Source organism: Anser anser (genome assembly GCF_964211835.1).
Source record: "Anser anser genome assembly, chromosome: 19".
NCBI lineage: Eukaryota > Metazoa > Chordata > Aves > Anseriformes > Anatidae > Anser > Anser anser.
Genome location: NC_139740.1, coordinates 5,823,818 through 5,833,944, shown reverse-complemented (window position 1 = coordinate 5,833,944; position 10,127 = coordinate 5,823,818). Strand labels below are relative to the sequence as shown.

Genomic DNA, 10,127 nt, shown 5'->3' with positions numbered 1-10,127 from the left:
GAGATGCCAGTATATTAGGTCTCACTTTTAGGTCACACACTTGTTAGGGGTTCCTTCAAAGTGATGGATTCCTCTGCTAAAATTTAATGATGTCTGTTAAATCACAGGGTCATGAACTAGTGCATGTGCTGAAAATGGTTTGCCAAAGGACCATGAAGACAAGGCCTTGTGTCAGGAGGTTTCCAAAGCAAATTGGATTTTCCACACAGCAATGGCTGCGTTTGAAGGTCTGTCAGTGGCCTGTAAAATTCTCCACCAGCGATAACAAGACAGAATTGCCAAGCACTGAAGCAATGCCACAAGCGTTACAGAACAAATCACTCCCTCTCTGTACATAATAGCTTCTTGATCATCAGTCAAAGAAAGAATTATCCTAACCAGCGAGCAGACTGGAGGAGGCTGCTCTCTCTCCTCCAAGAGACTGTCCCAGAGCTCCTGGGCTAAAGCCACTGGGGAGAGCCTGGGGAGCTTCTGGGAGCATCGGTCTGGGGCCGAGCGGCTGGGTAGGTTGATTTTTGGGTTGGATGTGTAGAGAAGGAAGGAACTCAATGTCAAGGCTTGCATCCCTGAGCAGGCCTTTGGGGTCGCCTGACCTGGCTTGAGACCAACCCCAGGACCAGCCACATTCACGTGGAGGGAAATGTGGACTGGTGCAAGGGAAGTTGGGGTCTGTGTGGAGATGTCAGTCTGTTCCCTGCTCTCCTGATGCTAACCTGGTCTGTATTTTTCAGTCTGGGTCCTACAAAAGGTAGGTGTTAGGAATAACTTTATCTGCATGCTCTTTAGCATACTGTGAGATGAGATGGGTCACTTGTGTAGTTAGATACTGTTCTGAGGGGAGGAAAACATGAGTTCATCCTGTTTCAGAAAAGAACTGAGTGGAAGAGGCTGAACCTGCTTGCTTTTTCTATGGCAAGAAGAGTCATAGGAGCCTTCCTTCCCTGACTTGTTTTCTATGCCCGCTCTCTGCCTGGACATGAGCTGTGCATCATCTGCTGGGTGGGAAATTCTGCAGCTTGTGTGCAGACCCATGAACAGTTCTTCTACCTTCTGTATTTTGACCCTTGAGAACAGGACTCCAATCATGATATCCTTCCACCCATCTCACATGTATTTATGTAAGGATCACATCTAACAAGCATTTCCGACAGACCGCTAAATTCATTGAAGCAGAATAACCTCTAGCCCAGCTTCATTGGCTGTGCTGGTGTTGCAGGAAGGATGATTTGGCTCATTACATAGCATCCTTAGCTGCAGTGGTTTGCTAAGCATCTGAATGTGGAGCCAGGAGGTCGGGTGTTCAACTGGAGCTCATACCCAGTGCTAACAGATGGGGGAAGTTCCAGTCGTGACGGCAGTATATTTTAATGGTGAGGTAATTTACAATGTCTGTTAAGTTGTCTGCTGTCCTAAGCATGAGAAAATAAAGTGGAAGCTAAAAACCCCAAGGAAGACCTTTCAGAAAACAGCCTAATGGTCTGGTCAGTTCTTCTTTGGCTGTTTTTATTAAGGACTTTTATTTAATGGAGGAGCTAATAAGTGGCTGTATTGTATTTCAGAGCAGATAACACCACTGGACTTCAGATTTGAGACTTGGGTCTCCCGGCAAACCTTATGAAAGATTGATATAGTCATATTCATTTTCAGTAATGAATGATTGGTTTCTTAAAGCTTGACATAGAAGACCTTTTTGAGCTCTAGAAGGACTCACATTGACTTGCAATGAGGTTGCCCCTATGCCCTGGGTCTCCACTCGAGGTTCTGGGAAGCAGAAGGAGCTGGAGCACCCAGGGGACCTGGGCCGTAATCCCCTGCCTGCCCTGCCACCACCTGTGATGTTGGGCCAGCGCTTTAACCTCAGCTTCTTCCCTCATACAGTGGTGTAGTGATGCCTTATGAAGATGAAGAAGAGAGTGTAAGTGTTGAGAACAACTGTGATACTGGTTTGCTTGTTTGGGTTTCCTAATGACCCAAATACATTTGGGGGCTGACATTCTTGTTCCTATCATTCCACCATCTGTGCTGAGCATTTCTTGGTAAAAATAGAAAGTTTATTCACTGCTTAAATCCTTTTTCCAAAGTAGCAAGGCCATTTTCCTTTATTTTGATTACTGTATTCAAAAACCTGGGAAGTTAATTTCTTACTGACTCCCGTTCCTGTGAATTTTGATTTTTACGAGTAATCAGGCTAGTTGGCGAAGCTGTTGGAGGTGCAGCCTGAATGGTTCCTGCTGGATCAACAAGACACCTGTCCAGACTGCTGCTGCAGCATCAAAATCTTCTTGATACAAACAAGTACCAAAACATTTTGGACCAGTTTGCCTGTGTTGGGTGTGGGAAGCCAGGAGCATCATCCGGAGCTGGCCGCGTGGGTGCTGCTGGCCTCAGGCTGACACCGGACGGGGGAGCGCATTGCTCACGCGTACACTGACCATTGGCTTCTCCAGCCTGGGCTTGGACCGAGCGATGGAGAAGGCAGCTCTGGTTCCACCCAGTCTCTAAAGGATTTGATGTATCTTGCTGCCAAAAGCAAACAGCATAAATCATCTCTGAATGCAGAGCTGTCTGGCTTCCTTGGAGGGAAAGTGCAGTCAGGGTGGGGCAAGAGGACACCAGGGTGCAATGCTGCCTGTAGGCTGGTGTGGTACAAAATCCTCCCCAAGCTTTCAGCCCAGTAAAACTTGGAAGGTGGGTGGCTCTGTCACGGTGATGCCTAGTGGTTTCTTAGAAGAGAAGGTGCCTGGGGAGTGCTGCTGGGGTGCTCCTGCGCAGAGCTCGGGGTGACCTAGGGGTTTATCCTGTTTTCATTGCAATGTGTGTGCGTGTTTATGAAATCCATCACCCTGGGTGATGTCATGACATGATGAGAAACTGGGTTGTAAATTAAAGGAAGAAGGGAAAAAAAAAAAAGACCCCACTGTGGGTCAGATGCTGGCAATAAATTCAGATAACAGCTCATCAGTGCCTCTTCCCTTGTTCTTGTGTATGTATGCATGTTTTTTTTTCCAGTTGGGAGATGAGCTGGTGAAAAGCAGCTGTTTTTTATTTGTTCTCCATCCACATCTGATTAGATAGCACTGCTTCTGCCCACTGAGATGTGCTCGGGAACTCTCCCAGCCCCTCTGCTCACTCATTTTCTTGGGCACTGAGGAGTTTGGGACTGTTGGGGCTTTGTTTCACAAGCTGACGGCATTTCAGAGGTACAAAGGGCTCCTTCATGATCACAGGGCTCAGGTCCCACTGGGCCAGAGGGCATTGCCAGATCCTGCAGTGGGGCTGTCTGTGAGGTGCTGTGGGTTTAGGCCTGGGAAGGCAGCAGTGGGGATGTTTAAGCTATTACTATCATTATTTTCAGGCAGTTTTGGGGCTCTGCAGCCCAGGATGGAGTTGTTTCCCTCCAGGTTCTGTGACTGTGCCCACCAGCAAGGCTGGTGGGAAGGGAACCATGCCTCGAGGAGGAAGCAAGCTGTGGTTCTGTACCAGTGGGAGAGGATAACCTAACGGTTAGGTGGGTAGTGTGGGAGAGGAGGAACTGGGGCGAGGGCAGGTTCATGCATAACTGTAAATGTATTGCTTGCTAAAAGCTGAGGAAGGAAAATGGTGAATTTCTAGCTTGTTGAAGCCAGTGTGAAAGATCCCATCGACTCCACTCCAAATCAGTAAGGCTTCTTCACACTGTGCTACTGGAAGACTCTCCCCTTAAAGCATTTTCCAGGCAGATGTTGTCTTTCAGGAGACAGGGATGAACATTTTGCTCAGGGCAAGAAGACCCTTCTGGTCCTGCTTCTGCCGTCCCTTCCTCTTGTTATGTGACTAACTGGTGAGATGAATAGGTTTGGCTCTTGTCCCTCCTGCTACAGCTACCATTTGGTGGCTGGATCCTTCGAGCAGGCTAAGCCCGTTCACAAGAGAGGTTAGTCAGGGGCTGGATGGGCTCCCTGGGCTCGTTACTGCAATGAAGCTTTGAACCAGAGCAGCCCTGGTCAGCAGCCCTCCTTGAGCACAAGGAGAAGGGCAGATAAGCTTATCTGAGCCTGAGAACTTTTATTTATTTTTTATTTTTTGTTACTTGGGATGGGGATCTCCCGTGACAAGTCTGAAGCTGCAAGGCCGAGCTCCTGGTGCTGTGTTCAGGCAAGCCCTGACCGCGCTCCCCGTCGTGCGCTGAGAGCTGAGCTGCAGCTCACGTAACCCTCACCTGTTTGCTGCCGGGGGCCATGGGCTCTGCGGCTCTGTCCCAGGTTCCCAGGTGAATTTCTGGGAGTCCAGGACTAAGTCCCATGCAGAGGAGGAGTGGGGACTGCAGAGCTCCTGAAACAGTTTCCTGGAGAAGAGCAGGAGGGATGCACCTCTGCTGTCCACCAGATGCAATCATGGAAATAACAAGGTGGGAAACATTACGTGCACTCATCTCAGAAACAAGTTTTCATTGGGCCAGCCTAAATTTCTGGCCAAAATTCACAGCTGATCTTATTCCAGACTTGTTTCTCCATTCCCTTTTTATCCATGCAGCTTGTATGCTAAAAGCAGCAGAGGCAATTCAACCCCAGGAGACAAATCAACTCTCAGACATGCGTGGAGCCCTGGGGGGGGGGTCCCGTGATGTGCGGGGTGCAGCCAAGGCAAGGGCGGTGCACCCTGCGAGGTGCTGGGGCTGAAGCGAAACTTGGCCCCTTCTACAGCCGCCCCGGCCTGCAGTGACCGTGTTGGTGCAAAGCCTCCACCTGACTTTGTACCAACAAGTTCAGTTTCGAAAAAGAAGGATAACTTGTTTTATTTTACCAGAGCTTTGTGAGAGATTGAAGTTTCCGGATAGGATCTACAATGCTCAGGTTCAGGTATCAGTTGCATAATTTCCTGTTATTTCAACACTCCCAGTTTTTTCCCTTTCTTTCTTTCTCTCTCTCTTTTTTTTCCCTTTTTTTCTTATTTTTTTTTCCTTTTTTTTTTTTCTTCATGACCTTCTTTGCATACTGGATAAGTCTTATATAAGCATATGTTGGGTTGGAAATTTTTTTTGAGTATTTTTTTTGGCAGAGAACTCCTGGCACATGATACAGCACTCAGAGCCATCAACCGTAGCTGCGATACAGATGTTCATTGCATGTATAATCTTTCTCATATCAAGCAATTACCCTGAGCCAATTTCTTTATTTTAAGCACCTTGTTGTGGGAACAGAGCTGTAAATGCACGAATTGCCAAGTGCCCTTATACTTTTTACAGCAGACAAACAAAAAAATTCAGCAAAGGTCCTCAGTGAAAATCAAACATGCAGGGTGCTTTAGATAAGGAAGGAGAGCCACTAGCAGATAGACTTTTCATACACTATCTCGAAAGAGATACATTGGAGGAGAGCCAAGAGCACATAGCTGTGTGGAGACTAAATAAAACCAGGTGAGTTTCCTGCCATTGTAGAGTATCAAATGTGATTTCCATTTGTGATGGACGTGCTGTTTCTGCCAAGATCATCTGGAGGTTTTCATTTTAGGACTTCTTATTTTTGTTGGCCCAATAGAGAGCTGCAGCCAGAGTGCTAAAAGGGAACGTTGCAGCGCTGATGTTTGCAGCAGATGAGGAGAAATGCCCTGCTCTGAGTGAGACGCTCTTCCTGGGAGAAGGCTTTTCTTGTATCAGCAGTATAGGTCACAGGATTGCTCCTATGCAAAACAAATGGGAAAACCTAATGAGAGGAAACAACATGCATTGATCCTCACTCCAGAGCCACCAGGTAGCATCCTTCCAAGTTAAGAATCTGGCTTGGTCCCAAACTATCATTCAAATACTAGGTGTGAACCTGAGATCCAGATAAGGCTGTTTTGCACTTTTAGTGGTACAAAAACACTGGCAAGCAGCTTTAATAACAATAATAAAAAATCCGAGAATGTTTCTCTCCCTCCAAGTGAAGTGCATGGGGAGAGCAGGGCTGGAAGGGGCCCTCCTGCAGCTGCTGCTGACTGGGACAGGGGCATCTGCCCTGGTTCTGCCTTGCTGCAAGCTCTGAACTAAGCTGCTGGCCATGGTGGGCACAGGTAATCACGGCAATACTCAGCTCCTTCCTGCCATGCCGGTGCCCCTGAGGTTCTTCTCCAGCTCAGGCACCTCAGAAACTTGGTACGGTTGGGCTCTGAGCCTGTCAGATGCCCAGTGACCCAGGAGGACATGCTCAGGGATGCTCAACGGTCCACTGGGGGTCCAGTAAATGGAAATAAAGTAAAGAAAATGAAGTAAATGGTCAGTAAGCATCGTGCGTACAGGGAAGTTGGGATCAGCCCTTCGCAGCGGTTTGGAGTGCACCGAGTGCACTTGAGCAAATGCTCAAGGGATTGCCTGGAGCGAGGCCTGAAGGGGGATCCGCTTACACGAATAACAAGAATATAAAGTAAAAATAGTTAATGCTAATGATGTTCTGAAAGGGATATTAAACTTGCTGCTTCAGGGCTGAGCAGTCTGCAGCTGTAAGAGGCCAGAGTTAAACTTAACGTGCTGGAAAATGAGTCCAGATCTGCTACTGGATCAGGCGGTGGGAGCCATGAGCTATTGGTGTCCCGGAATAACAAATTCAGTATTTTTCAGGCTTTTGCAGATGGGTGTGAGCTGATTTCTGAGCAGCCGTTGTTCGCTTATACAAATGCCAACTAACCGAATGCCATCTTTTCTTGTAAGGGATCCCAGCAAAATCCATACAGATTTCATAAAAGAGTATTGCACTTACACGCCCTGTGTCTCCTGCCAGAGGTAGGAATCTCTCCTCCTAGAGGTAAGTCATTAAATCTCATTTGGGTGGCTTCAGGCTAGAGATGGAGGAGAGAAGGGAGTGAGCTCCTTGTAAGAGCAGATATGACAACCCCACACAGAAGTGCCCTCTTGTTGGGAGGTGGTCACAGCAAGGAGTTCCTGGACGTGCTGCTGCAGGGGTTACGGGCTGGAGTGGAAAAAGAAAGGGGGGCACTTGTCATTCGCAGGTAGATGAAGTCATTTGTGGTTTGATCGTGTGCCTCATCATGCACATTGAGGCATCTGAGCCAGACCTGGCCATGTTCCCGCTTGGTGCGACTTGTGATGCTTTTGTTTGGATCCAGCCTGTGCCTCCAGAGCATGGTCCTGGGGTGTGCTGTGGGGGGATGTGCCAGGCTCTGCAAAAACACTGGGGCTTTGAACCTGCCTCTGTGGAGCAAAGGGACATGGGCCAGAGTAAGACCAGGATGCAGCCTGGATGTTCTTGTCACCTCACAGCATTTCGGCTGTTCCCAAGGCCATTCCACACAGTGATGGCATCGCCAAAACCCTTCTGCACGGCAGTTTCTTTTCCAGCACTGCCAAGTTCCCCAGATGGTCCATGTCCATGTCCTGGAGCTTGGCTCCAGCAGGAGAAGCTGTGACCAGCCTGTCCCATATGCTCGCCTCTCCGATCCAAGTGTTTTGTTTCATTTCTCTCTAACCCATTCTGGGTAAAACAGTAGGCATTACAAGAAATAGGAGAAGTTAGGAACATGGTTTATATGGTGGGGAATGATGGGATGATGACATGAACGAGGAGAGAGGAGAGGTTAGAGGAGGTGGTGATTTCTGCAGGTGGAGCAGGCTGTGCGGAGCCACTCACATACCTGGTGTCCCAGGAGGACGGATGTGTCCCAAAAGGATGGATGACCCTGGTTTGTGGCCCCAGGTGTTGGCCTGCAAGAGCTCTTTAGCTCCATTCCCACTGCTGTGGCTCAACAGGAGTGAAATCATTTCATCAAAGTCTGAAGCCATCTGAAGACCGCAGAAAAGCTTAGCTCCCTGACCCAGACCCAGCAGAGTGGCTGCTACAGGGGAAAGGGCAGGAGTGGTGACCCTGGCCCTGAGGGCAGAGGAGACCTGGTGGGTACGTTGGCTTTGGGGTTGGTTGAAGGAAAAGGAATCATTCAAGGAGAGCAATGGTTGCAGAGGGGACTGAAACTGTGTGCTCTCCACCTATCACCCATGCGTCTGAGCTCTTGGCATCCTTCTGGCAGCCCCTTGCTGAGCCCAAGATCAAGAGGTATTACTGAGATACTTCCTTGCTATGCTGAAGTTATTCAATTGTTTCTGGAATAGCTGAGTCTGAGCTGGGATTTTGTAAGAGCCTCTGTAATGGACAGAAATTGTTCACTCCTTAGAAATTCTCCAGACCCAGTGGTTTAGGGAAGGTTCATCTGTCAACAATTGCTGACCGTGTTGGTTGGCACCAGCCCTTCCCTTCGACAGATCGTGCTGCTCTCTTCCAGGACTTTCATTTACATGAGACTTCTGGCAGCCTGCTGCTTCCTAGATAGAAAAGCCAACAAACAGTCTGTTCCTTCTCCTCACCAGATTCATAATGTCATTCCTTCAGAGACAGGATCTCATCTGTTGCTCAATCTTTGTGCAACTTTGCTAATTTTTTCTCCACTTCTGCACCAAACCACTCTTCTTCTGTGGGTATTGGTGAGTGATGTGTAAAGGTTCACCATTTTTCCTAAAATGATGGTAGGGAATAGGTGCATTTGGAAACATGGCTCTGATTATGATTTCTCCTTTCATTTCCCCCAAAAGAAGAGAAGCTATGAAGCTGGCTCAAAGTAAGGTGGGCTTTCTGGAAGCCAAAGGTAAAATGTCCACAGTCGTCCCTCAGAGGGCATAAACTGTGTTTTTGGCTGTGTTGTTGCAGCAGGAGCAACTCTTTAGTGTCTCTCAGAGCTTAGTAGCTATTCTGCCATCTTTGCTCTTTGAAACACGAGAGCAAAATTAATTTCGGGAGAGAAATAAATGGATTTAGAGCAAGGATGAATTTGACTTCTTGTGCCACAGGAATGCAAGAAATCACCCAGAGAGAAAAAGAAAGCTAAACAATGCAAACCTCACATAAATCTGGGGAGAGATTTCAATCCAAAGTGCTCACTGACCTTCACTGATGCTCCCCTTCATCTCACCAGTGTTTTATTCCTCTCAAAGCCAGCCCCACCACTGGCAGGCCTTCAGAGAAGTCAGTTCTTGCACAAACAGGAAAGCAGACTCCCTTCCCACTAATTTAGGTGGTGTTTCCAGCCTGTGGCCGGAGGACACAGGGGCAGGGAGGTGTGTTTGCCTCCAGGACCAGGTCTGAGGCCGGTCTGGAAGAGATTAATTTCCCAGGCAGGCAGATCTGGCCCTTCCTGGGGGTCAGCTTCAGAGCCAGCTCAGGGATGAACTCAGCAATTTCATCAGATTGTCCTGGGGAGAAGTGATTTATGGTCCCAAGTGCTTCACCCCACGCCACGCATCCACAAATGCTGCACCCCACTGCTGACACCCTATGGATGCATTTCTCGAAGACAGTCTGGGAGGAAACTCAATCCCATTTCAATTTAACGAGGTGAAATTCAAAGCGATGCTATCTGGAGCTGCCTTTCCTGGATCTTCTCCTTCCCGCTGCGACTGTCACAAACCCTGCAGCAGCCTCGGGGGTTATTCAGGCACCTGGGGACGCAGGGCTCCGCACGGGTCTCACTGCTGTCTGTGGTCTTGTGTTACCCGACTGACATGTAAACAGGCAGAGGCGGAAGGGAGCAGGGAAAGGTGGACTTGTTCCACCTGTGCAGGCTGAGCGAGCGGGATAAGAGGTGATTTTAGGAAGCAAGCAGCTTGTAAGGGTGGTGAGAGGACAGGGGGTTGAAGGCGGAGTGATCAGGGGATCACTCTGCAAAGCAGCCAAGTGGTGTTCCTGCTGCATCTTGCACAGTGGGGACAAAACAGAGCCAAAGCAGGGCTGGGGGGGTCTGCTGGCCTCAAACAGCTGAGCTGGAAAACTGGGAAAGCTGGTGTGAAAGTTGCTGGGGTATTTTGAAGGTCATTTTTTAGCTAAGTGCTAGGATAGTTGGACCGTGCAATCCCTTTTCTATGCACAGGTAGAAAAGAGAGCTTATGCCTAGGAAGTGGTTTGGAAAAGCTACAAGAGGAACCAGTAGCACAGCCTCATTAGGCTAAGGTGAGCTTAGACACACAGTGGTGAAGAGGCCTGGCACAGGGACCAGAGCCTGGTCATCGAAGGGAACCCTGCAGGTCTGAGTGGGAGCAGGGCTGAGCACACACTAGCAGGGTGCGGTGGGGAGCCCTTTGCAGTGCTGCTGGCCTTGGTCTGGTCGCAGTT

At 48.8% G+C, this 10,127-nt stretch overlaps 1 long non-coding RNA gene across 3 annotated transcripts in view; it reads left to right on the top strand.

Annotated features, from left to right (window-relative positions):
* Positions 1-4,396: 4,396 nt before the first annotated feature.
* The window catches only part of LOC310884270, an 87,826-nt gene continuing 82,095 nt past the window's right edge, over positions 4,397-10,127 (top strand). The window contains exons 1-2 of one of the 3 annotated variants that reach the window (XR_014574104.1): positions 4,397-4,838; positions 6,665-6,758. This is a non-coding gene — a long non-coding RNA (uncharacterized lncRNA). Of the gene's footprint in view, positions 6,759-10,127 lie in introns of all 3 variants that reach the window. The other 2 variants (XR_014574103.1, XR_014574105.1) reach the window with 2 other exon arrangements.